The 22,060-nt window shown below is 32.4% G+C and overlaps 2 pseudogenes; one reads left to right on the top strand and one right to left on the bottom strand.

Moving 5' to 3' along the window:
- Nucleotides 1–5,495: 5,495 nt before the first annotated feature.
- Nucleotides 5,496–8,181, top strand: LOC125199286 (annotated as a pseudogene).
- A 2,483-nt stretch (nt 8,182–10,664) lies between these two features.
- LOC125199285 lies at nt 10,665–17,864 on the bottom strand (annotated as a pseudogene).
- Between the last annotated feature and the right edge of the window lie 4,196 nt (nt 17,865–22,060).

The following is a 22,060-nucleotide window of genomic DNA, read 5'->3' as shown; positions in this document are numbered from 1 at the left end:
AAATCCTTTTTAAAAAGGGGGGGAGGAATTAAAATTTCTTCAGCCCTTTGGGCTGAAAATTTTGAAAATTTTTAATAATGAAAAATTGTGTTATTTTTCCTTTTTTCTCCTAATTTTTATTAAATTCTTTTCGGGCCCGAAGGGGATCTATGGAAGGTTTTGGATATGGGCTCATCCAAAATTTTTTCTAATTAAATTGAACCCACAATTTAATATAAGTTATAATTGGAAATTTCGAGGGAGCCCTTTCGAAATAATATTGAACTTCCCCATCCAAACCGGGAAAATTTCAAGTAACGGGTTTTGTTTTCTTTCATTTCCGGGAAAATCAAAATGTCCCTTAATTAATTAATGTCTGCTATTGACTTAATTAATTAACTTATTAATTCCGAGTGGACTTAAAAATTTTAAACGCTTATTTATTATTCATTGAGTAATCAAACCCAATTTTTTGGGTTCCAATAATAAAACCTTTTTTTTGACTCCCCTTTAAATTATCAAACGAGACCCCCTGGCAAAGATTTTAAATAATAGCAAAACCTAGCACCGCTAGATATTGAAACCCCTCCCAATATTAGGATAATTGGGGTTTCAAAACCCGAACCCTTTGATAAGTCAAAGTAAAAGGGATAATCAATCCGTTAAAGTCAAAGTATACCACACCAATGTCATCTTATTTCACTAAGGCTTGAAATATGGGATGACATTGAACCTTTCTCATGGAAAAATTCCCTCTAGGTTGTGAAATTCATCTTTTTTTTTGTTTAGAACCAAATTTGAACCAAAGTGGGGGGAAGCCACAAAGGTCTACTAAAACAAAGACTTTTGATTTTGTTTTTAAATTAACTTATACATTTAAACATGCATTGACATCCATTAAAAGTAAAAAAATAAAAAAATTATTTACAAAAAAAAATCGTTTTATTCCTTGGGAAAAAAAAATAAAAAGTTTTACTATTCAATCACTCAAAAGTGATTTCTAAAATACAAACCCCACCCCCTACTTTGGGTGTCCCGGCCCCCCCCGCCAACAATCGAGGGACTTTTAACGGTATCATCTCCAAGCTTTTGGGAGGTCGCCAAGGCGGCAACGTGATCCGAGCTCACTCGTGCCGCTCCCACCGCCCGCTCTTCCCGTTGGAAGTACCCCGGAACTTACCGATTGCTAAGTTGCATCAGACGCAATTGCGCACCATACTCTCATTTGAGGGATGGTTCCCCCCCCGGGTTTCATTGTAAAAAGGGGGGTGCCACCTTTTCGTATCCCGGTTTGGTTTTGCCAACATCCCGGGTCTTCGGAGACTCCCCAAATAGGCTTGAACATCGCCATCATCTCACCCCTTTAATGCCATGCGGGGGGCCACGAAGGGGGGGGAGTAGGAATAGGAATAAAAGGAGTAGGAGTGAGCTTTGCTCCCCCCCGATCCGGTTTTGGTGCCCACCAACCGGAAACTTTTTTGGGCGTGCAGGGGGAAACCGGGAGCCACCCCTTTTGAACCTTTGGGGGTTTTAGGGAGGCCGTAAATTTCTTTTTACAAATCCCCGGGAAACGAACCCAACGTGGGGTTTTAATGCGATTGCCGGGGGGTGAAAGCCGGGCCCGGGCATTGTGTAGTGTGGTGGGAATTTAGACGAGAGAGTATGAGGAAAAGATGAGAGAATGTAGATGATGATAGAATAGATGAGAATGTGATTTTTGGTGTTGTAGTCGGGGTATTCATAGATGAAAATGTGAATTTTGGGGGAAAAAATTGAAAAATAAATTAAAAGTGGGGAGAAAACGGATATATTTTTTTGGGAAGTGGAAAAATATTTTTTTTTTTAAAAACATTTTTTTAATTGATTTCGCATTTAAAAAAAAAAAAGCCAACGGCTATGCGTTAGGCGAATAAGCAGCCACGTGTCTTCGCTCAACGGCACGGACGTGCTCTTAGCTAAGAGCGTACGTCGCCTGCAGACGGACGAGCTCCATCGCTGACGTGAGCCGGTCTCGGCGCACGGATGGACGAAAGCATGCGCCTCTTCACCTGCGGATGCTCTAGGAGTATTTTGTTTATGAAGTTTTTTCATTAATGTAATAAAAATAGTTTTTTTCATTAATGTAATAAAAATAGTTTTTTAGATCATAATCATCATATTATTATTATTATTAAAATTAATTTTTTAGATTATCTTATTATTATTAACAATTTTTATAATTTAACCGAATGTATAATATTCATACAGCTAATGTCTATACTATATAATTACCAATATATTTAATTTAATTTAATTTATACACTACATAATTATATGTATTATTAATTTAATTTATATGGAGTAGTATATTTAATTTCAATAAATTTGAAGTTATAATTACACTTTTTAATTCTCTACATTTTTTCGTATTTATAAAACAAGAAAAAACTTAATCTCCTAAATATCTTAAAATTAGTGATGTGATCAACTTTTTTATATTAAGTTACGTATAAGATGACCTAGTGAAAAAATAATTTAACAATTTTAAAACATGAAATGATGGACCTAGTTATATGTATAATGTACTTATTATATACATGGAACGGGGACAAACTTTCCATATAATAAATGGTGTATATTTACATTTAAAATGTTTTCATAATCTATATATCTAGTTGGAATTGGGGTTATATACATTTCCATTTTCAAAAAAGTATTAGTGTGACATACCAAATAGGATTGCCAACTTTGTGTTCCTTGATAGGAAATTTTTTAAATCTCTTCTTTATAATTTATTTAAACCCTTATTCTAAATTATGTCTTGAAAAGAAATGTCTTTTCAGGAACAAATGTAGTATTTCTTTTTGGACGTCACAAAATAAATAAGTCATTTCCTCTTTTGACATTTTTTCTCTTACTTTTTTTTTCTAACTTTTCGTCCATCTTACTTTATTTCTTCCACTTAATCAATAAAACTCCATTTTTAAATTCGTGGCGAAAAGAAATGCTTCCTTAGTGAGGGATAAAGGAAGTATAATTTTTTTAAAAATGAGTGCGAAAAAAATGTCGCACACTAATAAAACGAATAGAGTATTATTTTCATTGTAGGTGTGAAAAAGGTACATAAAATGGATTTAGGAGAAATAAGTCCGCACGCCCTATCGGAGCCAAGCTTAGCAAAAGGACGTGCAAAATCGGCTATGGCACGTCAGAAAACCCGAGCTTGGCAAAGACTGCACGATGATGATCTCCGGCACGGCCCGTGCAAATTACCATCTAGCCATTTCCCATGAGCTCTGCTCTGCAAGAACCATGCGGAAGGCCCACTTCTCCCACACTTTCCCGATACTATAAATTGAATCAATGGAATATTTTGGGAGATGTTGTTTAGCTCACTCGCTGTAGTAGCTTATATTTCAAGGGAATTGTTTTGTGTTTCATTATCTTTGGGTTGTTTGCTGGGCCTTCCGTTGTTAACCTCCAATGTTCCAAATGAGAATATTTATCCTTTTTTTGTGTTTCACTAGTGTTAATTTTACGTTTAAAAAAATTAAAATAAATTGAAGCACTTATTCAATAAATCCAATAAACACCTCAATAGATTCTATACCCTAAATATATATATATATATATATATATATATATATTTTACAAGTCTTTATACTTAAACACCAACAACTTAATCTGATTGGACACAAGAGTAATTTTTGGGAACCCATAAGATTGTACTCCTTTTGTTATTAGTTTCACCTATTTGTTAACCTTGTTTTAGATTGCTTCCCTATTTCCTAGTTATATAAGTTTATGTTGCTTTTATCGTTCAATTTAGAACTCAAATCAAATTTGAGTGTTTAGATAGTGAATGAGATTGGTTTGTGATACTTGGGTCTAATACATTAGTCCTTTTAGATACTATACTCTTACTTGTCCTTAATAACAATAACATTGTATATTTGTTGATAGGTGTGTAATCAAATACTAATTAAATTACGTAGTAACTAATAACTAATATTAATTTTGTATGTTAAAAATATTAACACAAAGGCATAAATTTATCAATCTTTTTGTGTTGATATTTAAATTTATATGTTGTATTGATATAATTATGTCTTTATGTTGATAATTTTAATACCCAGAATTAAAAAATTTTTAGTTATTACTATAAAATTAGTTAGCACACTAATGAAACCCTTTGTTGAAATGTTTAATCTTAATTTGAGTGAGCCAGCATAACAAAAACCGAATATGATCAATTGAATCAAAAGTTCAAGCGTCAAGATTAGATTATACGAATGTCATTATATTATTGTATTTATCGCATTTAAGGGGTAGATTAGTCATTTATATTTCGATCTTTGCAGTTATGTATAGCAAATCCAGAAATTAAGGAGTGATTAGATATATTATCTCCAAAATATCTCATTTTTCCATCTATGTTATTTTACAAATAAAAAAATATACTATTTCATTACACATCGAAGATACTTCAACGTAATATTCAATTTATGTCATCAAAATGCAAGTATATTAATCCTACTATAATTAAGAGATGTTTTTGTTTGGAGCATTACGAAATTCAAGAACACACTTCATCATACAATTGAATTACTTCATCATAAAACTATATAATTACGTCATCCTAATAGCGAATTTACTTCATTATAATGGTAGTTGGCAGAGATACTGACGGTATTATGATATTCTGTACCATACTTAGCCTTGATATACAGTAAGCATATCTTGCAATACGATAGGTAATGGTATAAAAATTAATAATACGAATTTTGATCTACGGATTCGGAATACTAAAATTGTATGATATCGATATGATATTTTATCAATACCAGTTTTGATCTGGTATGCGAGTATGATATTCTTGAGTACGATATATTGTACCGACTCACCTAGGTGAGTCGACATATTTTAAAGTTAATACTTAATCTACTTATTCTACTCCCTCAGTCCCATAAAATTATGGACAATGGATATGACACGAGAATTAAAAAGTACTAAAAATTATATCGTTGAAATTTAAAATTGCATAATTTAAATTCGAAAAATTAAAAAAGTAAATATTTCGATGTGGTGTGAATTTTTGGGTGAAATGAGGCTATTTATAGGTTAAAAAAGAAATAAATAGTGGAAAAAAACGATATATTTTATTTGGAAGTGGGAAAATATTTTTTTATTTAAATCTGATTTTTCAGAATTTTCAAATTTAAAAAGAAAAAGAATTTACAACTGACTAAGCGTCACCGAAACGCCACATATCCCGCCTTAAGTTGACTCTTTCGGACGAGCTCGTCCCATCGACAAAGACTCGGGACGCGCATCCGTGTCCAATGGCACGAACCCACCTTCAAGAGCTCCAGCTAGGATGCTCTAAGTATAAGTTTAATTAAATACCTATGATATAATTATTTTATTATGTGACATTTATTTTATAGAGTCAACTTAGAAATTAAAAGAAGAATAGATCTTAAATCTACCAATAAAATTCCGTTCTAGCAATAAAAGGAAACGATGTCAAACTAAAATTGGCCCCAATACAAACAGAGTATATACATACAGGTATACCACATTCCCCCCAAATCAGAAGGTAGCCCTAACTGTCTCTGCCTCCGCAAAACCCTAGCAATGGTGTGCATCAGGAAAGCCACAGTCGACGATCTTCTGGCTATGCGAGACCTGCAATCTCTTCTGCCTGCCCGAGAATTACCAGATGAAGTACTACTTCTACCACATCCTTTCCTGGCCGCAGCTCCTCTACGTCGCCGAGGATTACAACGGCAAAATCGTCGGCTATGTTCTCGCCAAGATGGAGGAGGAGACCACCGAGTGCCACGGCCACATCCTCCCTCGCCGTCCTCAGAACTCACCGCAAACTTGGCCTTGCTACCAAACTCATGACTGCCGCTCAGAACGCCATGGAGCAGGTCACCTTCTTCATTTTTATTACTCCTATTAAATACTAATTAGTATTACATTTCTCAATGTTAATTTACTGTTATTTTGCCTCGAAATATGTAACTCAATCTGTGGAGTTCTTATATAGTATTCAACTACTATTTAACAATCTCGCAAACTACCAGATCTGGATTTCGTTTGTTTGATTATTGGTAGTAAGGAGGGAAGTTACTTTTTCTTAGTTGAATAGCTTTATTAGTTGTTCATATGCTTTCTCGTGGACCGTCTTCGGGTACTTCCTTGCGTAGTTTGGTTTATCCATATCCATCCTAATTTTGCGAAAGCTTTTCAAATGTACAATTTGTGTTGGTGTGGAGATGCTTCACTATTAACTTGGCCTTTTGTTTTATAATGTTAAAACAATATGTACTCGTCTCCTAAGTAAAAACCATCAAACATTCAGTTTAACAGTGTTCCAAATTTTGATGTCTCATATGTGACATCATAGGGAGATGAAGCTACAATTTTCTGCTCAATCAGCAGGCTAAGTTGTTATTTTTTTTCACTTATTTTAGTGTTAATTTGCATTAGGTTCCTGGCATTAGGACTCACTTCTGTGACGGGTTTAGGGTTTTAGATTTTACAAATTTTGTTGTTGATTGATACCATTTTTTATTTTTTTTTGTCAAAACGAAATTGTTATTCCATTTGAATGGATGAGTTTTGTTTTATCTTTGCACAATCCAACATCCTTACTGATTAACAATTTGTGTTGAATCATATGTGTGTTTCACACTTCCATCTGCATCAGGTGTCCTGCATATCTTCCATTTGAACAAATATGCAAAATAGTGTTACTATATTGTCCCCCACTGCTGTTAATATTATATTTTGAGCCATTACAAAGGCAGCCATATATGTAAGTGCTGTAAATTCTATTACCAAGGAAGTAAATGCATAAAAAGGTAAAACCAATCTAGAAAGAAAATAAAGACAAAGATGTGACTAGGAAAGAAATTAAACCTAAATACCTAAAGAATAGAGATCATCTTTAGCTCCATGCCAACTCTCGGCCATACTATCTGTCCAAGTCAATCTTAGATTCTTATCTTCAAGTTGTTCAACACATACATACTCTTGTTGCAAAATTGCATTCAGTCCTGACTCTCGGTCAGAACTGAAAGCGGAGATTCTGAAATCAGGTGTATTGCTGGCACCGTATCTTGAACCTGATTCTTTTGCCATGCTTCTGGTGGATTCTTCTTTAGGTGTGTTATCTGAGCATCTGTTCCAGAATGAACGGATTGGAGCCTCTGAACTTAGGTGCAAAGGTTTCATCAAAAGCGATGCTAGTGTTCATCTTTGAAGTTGTTTTCATGTACAGAACTTGCTGAGATTCTGAGAATTTTGGAGAAATGTCCTGAACTTGAATTAATGTCGATCCAAGGATCATATCTTTCCTCCCTTGAAAAGGATTTTTCCTAAATCCTCGATGTCTTCTTATTCCTTGTCCCGTGTTTCCTCACAAGCCTCTGCAACTTGAGTATGGTGTCAAACCCTTTACCTCTCTACGCGACTCATGCATATGCTGCTGTTTCCTTTAATTGAACGCTACTGACGATTCCTTATCATCCTCTTGTTTCCGCTCACTCTTTTCCTCTATCCGCTTTCCTTTAGCAACCACATCCATCCTTACCCTAGATAAAAAGAATGATCATTTTGTTACAACCCAGATTGTAGTATGTTAGATACCAATCACTTGACCACCTGTCTCTCGTTACCTGATATTATTATCTGTCTGTTTCAGTAGCAGATTTATTAAATTTCTTTTGTCAATGAACAGGTGTATGGGGCAGAGTATGTTTCACTGCATGTTAGGAAAAGCAACAGGGCTGCTTTCAATTTGTACACGGAAACATTGGGTTACAAGATCCATGATGTGGAGGCCAAATATTATGCTGATGGAGAAGATGCTATGATATGAGAAAAGAATTGAAGGGTAGAAAGCACCACCATCAGCACCACCACCACCATCATCACCACCATGGTGGTGGATGTTGTTCTGCAGATGCTAAGTCAGATGAGAAGCCCGGATCAGCAGAAGTCAAAACCGCATAACTGGAATTAATTCCAGCTATCTGAAATTTTATTATACTGCTTATGCTTATTCAGTTGGTGCCAGAATTATGATGGCTTGTGTGCTTAATCTGTTTTAGTCGCTTGGATCTATGAAAATTTTTGTCAAGGCGAATGACTTGCTGGTAATGGAATATTGAATAACAATGCTGGACATATGTCAAAGATCTGTGTTTGTTATGCTTCTCTTTTGGTGAAAGACATCTGTTTTGAATTCATGTCATTCACACTGCTACAAACTCTGAGCTTCCATAATTTGGTATTATAAAGTTCTTTGCTCGAGACTTGACGGCAATTTCTGAGCACCAGTTATCTTGGGAATTGAAATTATTCAGGGCTACATAGTTTACAGCATTTACTAGAGCTCAGTTTCTTAAGACTACCTCTACTTATGGTCTCATGTTACTCGCATTTTTTTATTTCGGCTTGTCCCGAACTATAGGTCTCATCTTTCACCAATTTTTTCAATCTACTTTGTACTACATTTCTTAAAATTTGTGCTTTCCTTTTGTTGGTGGATGAAGGGAGTAAAAATTAGGGTATTTAATTAAGATACTAGAGTTAATGAAGTGTTCCTCTATTAAGTATTTTCTTATTACACTTAATAATAATAATTCAATTGCACTAATTACTCATTCTTAAATTTACGGCCTAAAATAAAAAGTGTGAGTACCATGAGGCGAGAGTATATTAATTGAGAGGGTTTTCATATTCGAAATGAAATAGTTATTTGGACGAGTAATTTGTCATGAATATCCATAGGGTCGGGAAAAAATACCGAAATATCGCTTATCGTACCAAAAAATACCGAAATTACCGAATTTTTGGTATACCGTGACTTTCGATCGGTATGATACCTTACCGAAAAATTCGGTAAGGTAACGGTATAAATTTTCAAATACCGTGTACCGTTCATACCTAGAAATTGTATATACCGAAATTAAGGTATATACGTAAACTAAGGTATATACCACAAAAATCTAAACACAATTATATATAAAATATATTTTATATATTTTAAAATTATAAAATCTATTGTAAAATATAAATATAATTATGAATAAAATTATTAAATTAATTTTTAAAATTATAAAATATAAATACTCTAATTTTCTATTTTAATTGATGTTGAAAGTCGTATACTAAAGTAAGGTATACCGAACTACGGTATACCAAAAATGAGGATCGGTATCGGTATGGAAATTTGTCATACCGAAAATAAGGTATACCAAGTTCGATACCGAAAACTTTGGTAAGATAAAGGTATGAATTTTTCGCATACCGTATTTACAGTAAGGTATACGGTATAGTGGTTTCGCTAAGGTATATCGTACCTACCTACCCTAAATATCCATTCTCGTATGATCAAGTACTCGACAAACTACATGAAGTTAGGAATTGGTCGTAATATATAGTAAACTTTAAATTATCAGTTGGTCCCTAACTGGTTTCTTTGAGATTCAATTGATTCTCATGGTTCATATGGGAGAAAAGGAATGAAGATGCATCGGGTTGGATCAAAGACCCAAAAACTTGAAGTTGTACAGGTTTTGTGGCTCTTGGCCTTTTTCTCTGTATTGTTGGGTGCTTCTATTTTGCTAGGCTTTAGTTCTAGTTGGTTTGTTTTCTTCGTTGTGATAGGTATTTGATTGTTATCTATATTGAACTCTGTTTGTATTCATTAAGCTTATGTATTATAGAGAAAATCGGTGTTCTTTGTAAGGAAAAAAGAGTCTACAAAAGGTAAGATATGTAATCTAAAATAACAAAAACTCTACATTCAATCCCTAGTGATTTCATTGTAAATCTACTATATGATCTATTTCCTTAGCTAGCTAAACATTCAAAAGTTCTTGTTGTGCCCTGTGTTCAGCTTTGCACGGTCTCATGGCAGCTTGAGGTTTTTGGATTATAAAAAAAAAAGTCATGCGTTTCTCAACTTGTGCTGTGAATTGGGATGTTAATGCTATGGTGTCATGGAATTTTTCTCAAAGTAGACGAATATAGGGAACAAAATCTGTGTTTGGAAGACTTTTTTTCCTTCCAAGAAAGGGTAAGACGTGTTTTGATTTTGCGTCTCTAAGAGGGGCGCAGATTTCTAACGCGTCACTTGAAAATAAAAGAAGATGGATTGTGCTAGCTGTTAGAGACGTAGACTAAGGGCTCAGGTGCATCAGACCTGGGTTCGAATCCTCTATGGGCTGAAAATGTGCTATTATGTGTGTAGCTATCTTAAAGTAGCCAATTGAAGTGATCGATTAAAGTTAAAGTTACGGACTATTACATTGTTATAGATTTAAAGTGTAAATACCATATTATTATTTTCAGTTTGTTGAGGGACCGAACTGAAAATAAGAGAGAACTTATTATGTTGTAGTGATATACTTTCGTTATTCTCAATGCGGAAATCTAAGAAGAATGTATTTGATCATATGGAAGACCAAAACCATTCCAAATGCAATATCTATCAAGGAATCATTCCACGTGGAGTCTAGTACGCTTCGCTTTAGGTTTATATATTTGTATAATCTCTATTTTTCATCGAAGTATAGATTAGTACTTGAATTTCTTGATTCAATTCTAACATATTAGGCTTAATCTCCAATCATCATTTAAATGATAACAGTAAAAGAAAACAGTTACATAAATTAACATGCAAACAATTATAAAAGTTAATAATGAGAAGAAGAAAATAGAGTTAAGTTTGTAGAAGTAGGAAGGTGTTTCCCATGAAGAAAATGCTTGATAAGAAAAAGGGCTCGAGAAGGTTGATAACTAGGCACTTGATGTCCTGCTCCTCGCACGGTTGTAAATGTTAAATTTCCTTCATATATTTGTGTATACCCACCAACCTGCACTCAATTATTAACATATTTTATTATTTCGACCATTATATATTTATATATATTAAAAATATTATTGTTTATATTAATAAAAGAAAGTTGTATGTGGCGGGTGAATTAATTACCTGGTCATCAATGTACCAAGGAAGCCATGGAGTTGTTTGATTGAGTTTCAAGAGTTGAATTGAAAGTTTTGTTGAAGTAACTGGTACTCTTCCATCCAAATCCCCACTGTTACACACCCCTCAATTAATTTACCTTAAATAGTAGTAGTATATCAATTTACATAGATCGCAAATTTAGTTGATCCAAACATTGGCATCTTCTTGACAAATGAAACAAAAGTATATAATAACATACTCCAACCGTCCCACTATAAATGAGACCGTCCCACTATAAGTAGCACGTATTCCTTTTAAGTAGTCTCATGTAAGTGAGACATATTTTTATAGCAAAAAAAATAATAATCTCATTCTATCTCTCTCTTACTTTATTATCTCTCCTACTTTTTCTCATTTTTTTTCTTACTCGTACTTTAATCTTTCTTCATTTAACCACTAAATACCACTATCTAAAAGCATGTGTCCAAAAAAATATATCACATATATTGGGACAAAGGGAATATCACATAGGAATAAAAAAGAGATCTAAAATTACTAGTATAAGTTTAATAAGTCACTCCTCCCTTTAGAAATTAATTTTAGGATGTAATCTATGGATTCCTATCATAGTATTAGAACGGATACCCAGTTAAATTTAACGATTACAAAATAGAAAAATGTCGGCACAATAATATAATTGGCTTTAAATTTGGGCCAATTCGATAAAGGATTGCTAATCCGATCGAAAAGCCCAATCACTATAAGGTTTACCTTAAAGGGCTTGAGGGAAAGCGTTACAAATAAAACAAAAATAACTACAAAATGTCCTACATTGGTGTGAAAACACTACTCCCTCCGTCCTACAATAGGAGTAACATTTGTGTGAGCACGAGTTTTAAAAAGGGTAAATTATTTCTAAAATCATGAACTTTCACAATAGTTTAGTTTTTTTTGTGAATTTTAAAAGTTGCATAAAAAATCATGAACTTTACCGGGTTGTGCAAATTTCTCAAACGACCCGACCCGGTAGTTTCTGACATAAACTTATCCTACGTGACAGCTGGAAGTGTGACTTGGCAGCGGAACACAAACGACGTCGTTTTATGTTTGTTAGAAAAAAAATTTAAAATTTCGCTGTGACTTTTAATGCAACATTTAAAGTTTACGGGAAATACCAAACTATTGTGAAAGTTCACACGATTTTAGAAGCGTTACCCTTTTAAAATTGTGGGTTGGAAAAGTTAATATGAGATCCATATTTTTATATTAGTTTTATAATAGATTGAGAGTGAAGTAAGTTAGTAGAATGTATGACCTACTTACCATTTATGCTAAGATGAAATGTAACTTTTATCGAGATGCCAAAACAGAAATATGACTTTATTGCAAACGAAGGGAGTATTATATAAGTCTAATGAATGGGGATGGATCTCCTGTTGTGTTAAAAAACACAGCAGGCTGTGCTGTGCTTGAAACGACAGCATACACAGAATGAAACGCAAGAGTGGAAATGGTGGGGCCTTGTCATTTCTTTCATGTATTATCCAAGATACTCCCGCTAATACTATACTGGTACTATTAATTTATTAGCTCCTTATCTAATTGTGAATTTTACAACTTTTTAAAATGATTTTGCCGACAATTTTTCAAATGATACCGTATTGAAAAATATGCAAGTCGAATTTTCAATTTTCAATTTCTTTTATTTTTGAATAAATTGTTTATTTTCTCTTCCTTTTCTTTAAGTTATAGGGAATACTAGCTATTTATTTTCATTATGGAATATTTATTTGAAGACTCATAAACACAAAATAATTCAATTATATCTACAAATTAAAATACGTATAAATTATGATCATAATATTGAATATATATGTATGTTTTTATTGTGTTTAATATTTATATTTTACATCTTTCTTTTTTAATGGAGTACGAGTATTATTTTCCATAGCACTTTTTATTTCTAATTATTTAAAGCTAATAATTTATTTTAAGAATAATCTCTAATATCATAAAAAAATCTTCAAACTATGTTACGTTATCATTTTAATTGAAAACTATAATATATTTGAGAGTTTTAACAAAAATAAAACTATTATAAAAACAAAAGAAAAAATGGTTGTAATAAAACACACACAAATATATTATAATTTTCAAATATAATTCTAAAAAATGTTATGTTATTTTTGTTTTTTGTTAAAACACACACAAATATATTATAATTTTCAATTAAATTAATAAACTAAAATACGAGCTCAATTCGAAAATGTCAGCAAAATTTGAAAAGATTAGCTCCTATAAAGAATAAGTTAATAGTACCAGTATAGTATTTGTAGGACAATATTGAATAAAGTAATACATGAAAGATATGACAAGGATCCACCATTTTCACTCCAGCGTTTCATTCTTTATATGTTGTCGTTTCAAGCACAGCACAATCTGCTGGGCAAAAAAACACAGTAGGAGATCTCTCTAATTGACCACTTCTTCTATCACCAATTAATTTTAAAATAACCATTTAGTCTTTACTAATTATTTTTATAAGGTACTCCTCCGTCCACGAATAAGAGTTCCGTTTTTCCATTTTACTCGTCCACGAATAAGAGTTCCTGGTTCATAATTACCATAAATGGAAAGACCCCACATTCCACTAACTCATTCCTCTCACATATCATTTAAAACTAATATATACAAGTCGAATCCCTATTCCACTAACTTTCTTCCACCCGCTTTTCTTAACATTTCTTAAAACCCGCACCATTTAAAAGGACTATTAATCGTGACGGAGGGAGTAATGATTAATTTAGGAGAACTCTGTTTTGTTTGTTAAAGAAAAAATGAGTAATTATGCATAGAACTCAATAATTATATAATCGAAATCCATTAGACTTCTATTAGCAATTGGAGAAATCAATATGACATAACTTTTCAATCATGCATATGAAAGTGTTTCTGAAATATAAATCATATCACATTGCAAAATAAAGAGATTAAAACGTGAAAATTACCTATAAATCCAAACTCGAAGACCCGCGGCGATCAAGTCTTTGAGAAGAGGTATGACAGTTGCGGGCTGTCTTGCCATTCTCCATTCACTTTGCTGTAATTTATAACACAATGCACAAGTATTATTAAAAACCAAATATACCATAAATTACAAAGGTTATATTATCAAGGCGCATTTTCCCATACTTGTATTTATTTTTTTGGGTGGATTAATTTAAATCTCAGTATATCTGAACTTTATAATGAGAATATTTTTATACTCCTTTCTTCCAAAAAAAAGGTACTCCATCAATGCGAACTACACTGATTTTAATTAAAATTAGTAGAAACTAGTAAGAAAGAGAGAGAAAGTGGATAAAGTATGAGAGAAAAGAGAAAAAAATGAATAGAGTATGAAAGAGAAATTTTTCATTTTTTTAAATAGAACTATTTTTTTGGACATTCTAAAACGATAAAATAAGACTATCTTTCGGATATGGAAGTATGATAAACTATCAAATTGTACCAAACATTCCTTCGTCCATTTTTTAGGTCTAAACAAGTGATTGTCAATCTATGTTTACTTATTAAAAAAGGTTGAATAGACTATAGTCCACTTTTCGGAGCTTGAAAAATGGACAGGGACACAATCGTTACAAAACCGATTACTTATAGTAGTACTTATATAGAACCAAAATAGTTTTGGATAAAGTGATATAAATATATTTATCCTTTTGCTATTAATTGGGATACTTTATTTTTTATAATCAATATTTTCTCCAATTAGTTTTTATTTAAACCGATTATGTATCTATTTATTATATCACGTTTCAGGAAATATTGTTTAAATTTTGAAAACTTAGTTTGAAAAAATTAAACAATGATAAAAAATAATTGTAACCTGCATGCTTGCCAATCATATGGAATTTTGGTGATATTAGCATGAAGAGCCTGTTGAACCTCAGGTCTGTTGAGGTATGTATGCACATATTGGTCAGTGCATGGATCAAAAGTCATTGCCTGCACATCAAATTAATTAAGTAAATCAAAAATACATTCCCTCCGTCCCATAAAAGTGAGACAAAACTTTTAAGAGAATTAAGAATTTATATAAAATAAATAGAGAGATGAAAAAGTATAAAGATAAGAGAGAGAAAGAAATTGCAATAAAAAAGAGCGATTAATGCTTTTTTTTATTAAAAATAAACGACTAACTTTATAAACTCATAAAAATTTAATACTCAACTTTATTTATGATAACTGATTATATAACAAAGCAGGATTTACGCTGCAGGATTTTCTCATAGTAATACTATTAGTTTCACTACAAAACATCCTAAAAAGTAGCCCATAGTAACGAAAATAGATGGGAATGGACTTGAGCCCAAACTAAATAATATTTAGTTTGATTCTAATACATTAAAAAAATGTTATTAAAATTTTAATTTCACAAAATTCATAAATATCAAAGCTCGATTTGTTCTTTTTTTCTCTATGATTTCAAACAAATTAATAAAAATGAGGCATTGCGTTGATAAGCCCTTTCCGCTGTCTGTAAAATCACAGTATCTCAAGATGCGGTTCAAAGTCTGTCTAGAAATGAGGGCATGACTTTCATAATATTCATACATCCCTTTTAAGTCTGTCTCATCGTTAATTGTGGGATTCCCAATCTGCGCATGGTTGAACATAACTAGATAATCAATAATCTATATGGATCTAATCGGTTGTTAACTATTTGCTAATTGCTAACTATGTCAACACGAAAGCATTTGTATGTCAATTGAATTTTGTTGACACAATATATGTCTTCTTGTTGATATATTTAGTTGTGTCAACAAATTCATTGACATAAAAATATCTTCGTATTAACATCTAGGCTACAAATCGGGTCGGAAATTTTGGGGTACCCGATCCCGAAATTCCCAAAATTCAATACCCGATACCCGATACCCGATCGAATTTGATTTCGGTACCCGGATACCCGACTCGGGTTTCATCTCCAAAAATCGGATGTCCAGCTTCCGATTGTGATTTTGAATTTTTTATTATTTTTTTCTTTTAGAAAAGAAACTACAATTTTTAGAGTTTATTTAATATACTATTTAGTTCAAATTTAATACAAAGTTGAAGTAGTATTCAAGGGACAATAACTACAAACTTTTAGAAATACAAAATTTTTGTAATAGTTCGAATTTAAGAGAAAATAACTAAAAATCTTTAGAAATACAAATTCTTGTAATAGATCGAATTTTAGAAAAAATAACTCTAAACTCTAAGAAATACAAAATTCATAAGTTATAGTAACATATTAACATTTTTCATCCATCCACAATAAGAAATTAAATTACATATTGACATCTTTCATCCATCCATATGTTATTAAAAAAATTAAATTACATTTTTCATCTTTCATCCCTCCAAAATAAGAAATTAAAAAGAAATTTAATTAAATTACATCTTTCATTCCTCCACAATAAGAAATTAAATTACATATTAACATTTTTCATCCATCCACTTATAATTAAGAAATTAAATTATATTTAATTATAATAAAAAATATAATTTATTAATTTTAAAAATAAATCTGGATAATCTGTATACCGATCGATCGGTAATCCGATATCCGATCATCCAAAATTCCACTACCCGATCCCGATCCGATACCCAAAAATCGTTTCGGTATCCAATTATCCGATTTTTTCGATTTAGATATTGGATCTAATACCCGATATCCATTTTGATTACCTATTAACATCTATAACATGGAATGTTGACATAGTTAGCAGTTAGCAATCTAACAGGCTCATAATCTATATGTGTATTTTATGGATGGAACTTACAATAATCCCTTTGAGATTGATGATGGTGTTGTTAATATGGTGAGGATTTTGGTTGTGGCAGAGAATGGTTTGTGCCAATTGTGGTATATAATGGCCACCATAACTCTCTCCTGCAATGTAGAAATCCCTCTCTTTATATTCAGGAAATCTCTCCAACCAATTCACCAAGAAATTGTAGTTGTCGACGGCGCTTCTTCTGTCTCCGGTGCTCTTCAAATCCGCTGATCTATTCGAATACGAGAACCCGACTCTGCCGGCGACTCCAAAATAGCACATTTGCAGCTGAAACACAACAATATCAATTTGTATTAAATCCACTTGACCCAACACTAACACCCTAGCTAGACTACTAAAGAGAGAGAAAGATATATAGACCATGGTTCCATGAGAAATTATTTAGGTAGAGTGTCCGGGCATCGCTGTGAACCCGAAAAGGCCCGACTTCCTCCATTGCTCCAAAACCAAGAGAAGAACACCCTGGTCCTATTCAAATACCACTTCCTTTCATTATCAAAATAACAATTTATAATGAACACCATAAATACTATCTTTGTTTTGAACGCAGTTTTTATTAATAAGATTATTTATGTTTATAAGTAACTAGAGTTTTTCTTATTACCTACCAATTTAATAATTCTCCATACATTTCTGCATCACGTATCCTAGTTGTGAGTATTACTTGCAATAGATAAATTCGATTAAATAGTAGTACCTCCATTGAGCCAGAGAAGAAGAGGTGATGATTGGGGAGAGTGGTGGGCTTCTACAAAGTAGTAATAGTAAGCTCTCCCCGCAGACCGGTCAACGGTCACATATCCACCGTATTGCTTGAACTCAACCTTTGGTTGTCCAGGCAATCTCTTTATTCTCTCATTCTCTTTCTTCCCTTTTTTCGCTGTAATTTCTATTTCACTAAAATCAATGCTTGCTGGATTGAAATCACTCGTGTCAATCTTACTATTCTCCCTGACCTTACTCGTGTAAAAGTTGTATAGCGCTTCAGTTTGTTTCTTTCCATTCTTCTCCGCTGTTGTAAGAAATGATGTAGGCACCAAAGTGAAAATAAGAATCAATGCTATTTGCTGTCTCATTGTGTTTAAAAATTGGATTTAATATTAGTAAATGGTGTTTCCATTTGTTTTTATTGTCAATGGTTTTGAGCTCTTTAATTACTTCTATTAGTAGCTCGACTATAGCCTCTACGACGTATGCTACTATGCTACTACTAGTCCTGATAGGATCGTCCCTACATTTAAGCTGTCCCTACATTTAAGCTTTCCAGTTGAAAATTAATACTCCAATCCGCTCCATAGTAGTGAAGTTATTTTTTTAGTAAAAGTTAGACATTTCTTCTCATCTACTTTACTTATCTCTCTTACTTTATTCTTTCTTCTTCTCTCTACTTTTTTTTCCTACGTATTATTTATTTATTTAACTCGCCTAACACAATTTTTTTAATTTTCGATGGAAAAAATGTCTCCACTACTATAAAACAAAGGAGTAGACAAAATTATTGGGGTTTGCAGTTGAAATTGTGTAGTAGATAGTGGAGTCCACAATAATAAAGTTAAAAGAAGGAGAAAAAGGTTGTCATAAATGGATATAGACTATTTATCGGGACGATAAAAAGGAAATATGGCTATTTCCGTGAAAACCGAGGGAGTAATTAACTTTTATTTCCACTCTTCATGTTTTTTTAATGAGTATAAATATTTTTAAGTTCTATATTACAGGAGTCTGTAAAAATATTCCATGTCTATCAAATTTTCATTTTAAAGTATGAGAGCACGAAATTACGTTATTTTTATTTCATATTAATTATTAAATAATAAAAATATTAATCATATAATGGCATCCCACATTCCCACTAAGTACATCTAGATTTCGAGACCCAAGAAAAGACTCTATATTTTAATGCAAAATTAAATATTTGAGTTTTAATTTATGTTTTACAATTCGAATGGGGATGTCAATTGGGCTAACCCGCTCAAGTTCGGGCTAATCCACACGGTTGTTGTGTTATTTGGATGCGGATTATTCGAAGTGAATTTTTCGGGTTAAAATTTTCGGACCTAACCCTAAATCTTCGGGTTCGAGCTAACCCCGACTATTCGGGTCAATAGTAATTGATATATTACTTTCTATCCAATCAATATTCTAGATTGTTAAAAAGCGATTGTCACAAATAGTAAAGTATTATCAAAATGATCAAGAAAAAGAAAATAATAACAATTGAAAATTGACAAAATAAATAACATATCGTTTAATTAATAGCACACATGAATCGACTACAATTAACTATAATTCATGCAAACCCTAACTTTCAATTTGAGAGAGAAGACATAATTACCATATATTCTTCACATCAATGTTGGTATTTAATATTGATATTACCAAATATATTTCATATAAGTATATAATCCAAAATTTTAATTGTATTTTTATATTAAATGCTCAATCTGTAGGCTAACTCCTAATCCACTCGGGTCAGCCCGCATAACCCATCGACCCGAACGGGTTAGCCTGTAGCCCGCTTGAATATGGGTTACGATTTTCGCCCTAACCCTATGATTTTACCGAATAATTCGAGTCGACCCGTGTTCATTCATAACATTGGGAATAGTTTAGAATTTAAAATTGTCTTTAACTCATTTAATGCATTAACGTAGATGCAGGACTGAAATTAAACTTTTGCACTAGACTGATAGTCAAATCTATATTTTGAAAGTAGTATTATTATACCTACCTAATGGCTCAAGCCTCTAAGCCGCTTGTTATAGAATGGTTGCATTAAATCGCCGGCCTTTTGTACCTTGTACAATTCCATTTATTGATAGGAAATTAATGGGTTGTTACGTTACGTAATCCCTCCATTTTAGAGCATTTACAATAGGCTACTAATTGCAACGAGTAGGAGGCGCCGCAAAAATTTGGCCTTACTGCAACGCAAAAAAGCAAAATGCGACGCTGGAAAAACAGCTGGAACACGGTGGTTGCGGTTCAGCTGTTTTTCGGCCTTAATGAAAGTCAATTTTCTCTGCGGTTTTCTAGCCATTTCCGAAATATCATATTCTCTTCATTTCAATCATGTTGGTACATTTCTGTTTCACATTTGATTTAAGTTATGCTCTATTCTTCTCGGAAATGTATAAACTATTTCTTTATTAATCGTCCAGAAAAGTACTCCTTAGTCACAACAAGTTGAGTCAAAACTTTTGGACACAAACATTAAGAAATTATGTTGAAAAGTAGCATATATGAATAAAGTAGGAAAAACAAAGAGGAATAAAGTAGGTGATCAAATAAAGTATGACGATTGGATATTTGTTTTTGGTCGAAAAAAAGAAATAAGTCAACTTAGTTGGGGCATCCCAAAATGGAAGGACTCAACTTCGTTGGGACGGGGAAGTATTAAAATTTGAATTTTGGAATAATTAAACAACACATTACCCTTACACATTATTTTATTTACAACTTAAACAATTACACTACATTACTAATGATGTGGAACCCACTTTCAACTAATATTACTTACACTTTATCTCTCATCTTACTTTACTAATTATATATTAAAATTCCGTGAACAAATGTTCATACTTTTAAAAACTGTGGGAGTAAAACTCCTTCCGTTTCCTAAAATTAGAATTTTTTTCCTTTTTAGTTTGTTTCCTAAAAATAAAAGAGAGAACAATGTAGAGAATAACATTCACTACATTATTCTCTCTCTTACTTTATTTATCATCATTTTTTTTAAAACAAATGCAAAGAAAAAATGTGTCAACACTAATGAAATAAAGAAAATATATTTTTCCTCTATAAATACTCTCACTTAACACGTCATTTCATCATCCATTCTTTCTACTCTTTTTATTCTACATTTTCTCTCTACACCCACAAAATGAATTTCGGTGGTCCCCCAATGAATCCTACGTATCTCGGCAGCCACCCAACGTTTCCTTGTGATTGCCCAATGTATCCTGACTGCTAATGCACAATTTATAAATGCCACAACTATTTGCAAGTTTACAAGTTAGAGATAGATAGCCAAGGTTAGACATGTATCGAATACATGAAATAAATTCACATACATGAAATAAATTCACAGGCTGTCTATCAAATACTCATCTCCATATACTATTTTGAAATACAGGTTTGGTTGGTTTTAAACTGATTAAAAAATTTAAACAAGTAAATGCAACAATTAAACCGAACAATAATTAAATTGATTGAGAAAACAGCAGAGGACATAGATGAATTCCAGGAATAAGATTTCACTACTTTAGATCATTTAAAACACAATTATGATATACAAACAATGACTTCAAGGTTACTAGGCGAGTCACCTAATTACTATCGTTGATCGGACAACAATAATTACTAGCTTTAAGGTTGTTAATCTTATCTAGTAACTCACAACAGATTAATTGGACCCTTAAAAGCTTTCACTCTTAAGTTATCTTTTTTAGTGTCATTAATCATAATCTAACATATGGATTCTTTGTCGATTCCACCACATGCCATTAATCACACTCCATCTGTCTCTCACTAAGTGAGAATTTCTTTTCACATGAGATTTAAGAAAAAGAGATTTTGTTAGTTAAGTGGAAAAAATAAAATAAGGTAGATGAAAGAGTACGAGAGGAAAAAGTAAGAGAAAAGAATGTTAAAAAGAAATAACTCACTTAGCTTATGACGCCCTAAAAAGAAATATAAATCACCTAACAACGAACATGGGAAGTACATAGTTTGTGTAGGAATTAAATAATCATAAAAATTTATTCTCAAATCCCTAGAATTCAACGAATTAAAAATATAAACGAGGCAACACATCCATAATCAAGTATCGAAACACTAAAAACATAAAAGATGTTCTTATAGTTTCATATCGAAACACGAAAAACATAAAAGATGATCTTAGCATTATGGCTTCCACTAAGATGGGTCGCTATATTACTAGGAAACTAACTTTGCATGTCTTGATAACCTATATTCAAAGATACATAAATCATATGAACTCGTAACATTGTTTCCACTAGGGTGAGTCGCAACATTACTTCATACTTAGATCATTATGGAGACAATAAATATCTCCTCCGTTCCATAATAGATGTCACACCTAGAAGATGTCACGAGATATTGGAGATGTTATTTTGTGTGTAAGTGTAGAGAAAATATAATTTTATAATTGATGTGAGAGACAACTTTTAAAAAAAAGAAATATAACATCTTTATAGGATAAACTAATTAAAAAGGAAAGTGACATCTACTATGGGACGGAGGGGTACAA

This window comes from Salvia hispanica, unplaced genomic scaffold (assembly GCF_023119035.1).
Source record: "Salvia hispanica cultivar TCC Black 2014 unplaced genomic scaffold, UniMelb_Shisp_WGS_1.0 HiC_scaffold_446, whole genome shotgun sequence".
NCBI classification, from domain to species: Eukaryota; Viridiplantae; Streptophyta; class Magnoliopsida; order Lamiales; family Lamiaceae; genus Salvia; species Salvia hispanica.
This window is presented reverse-complemented; position numbering and strand designations above follow the sequence as displayed.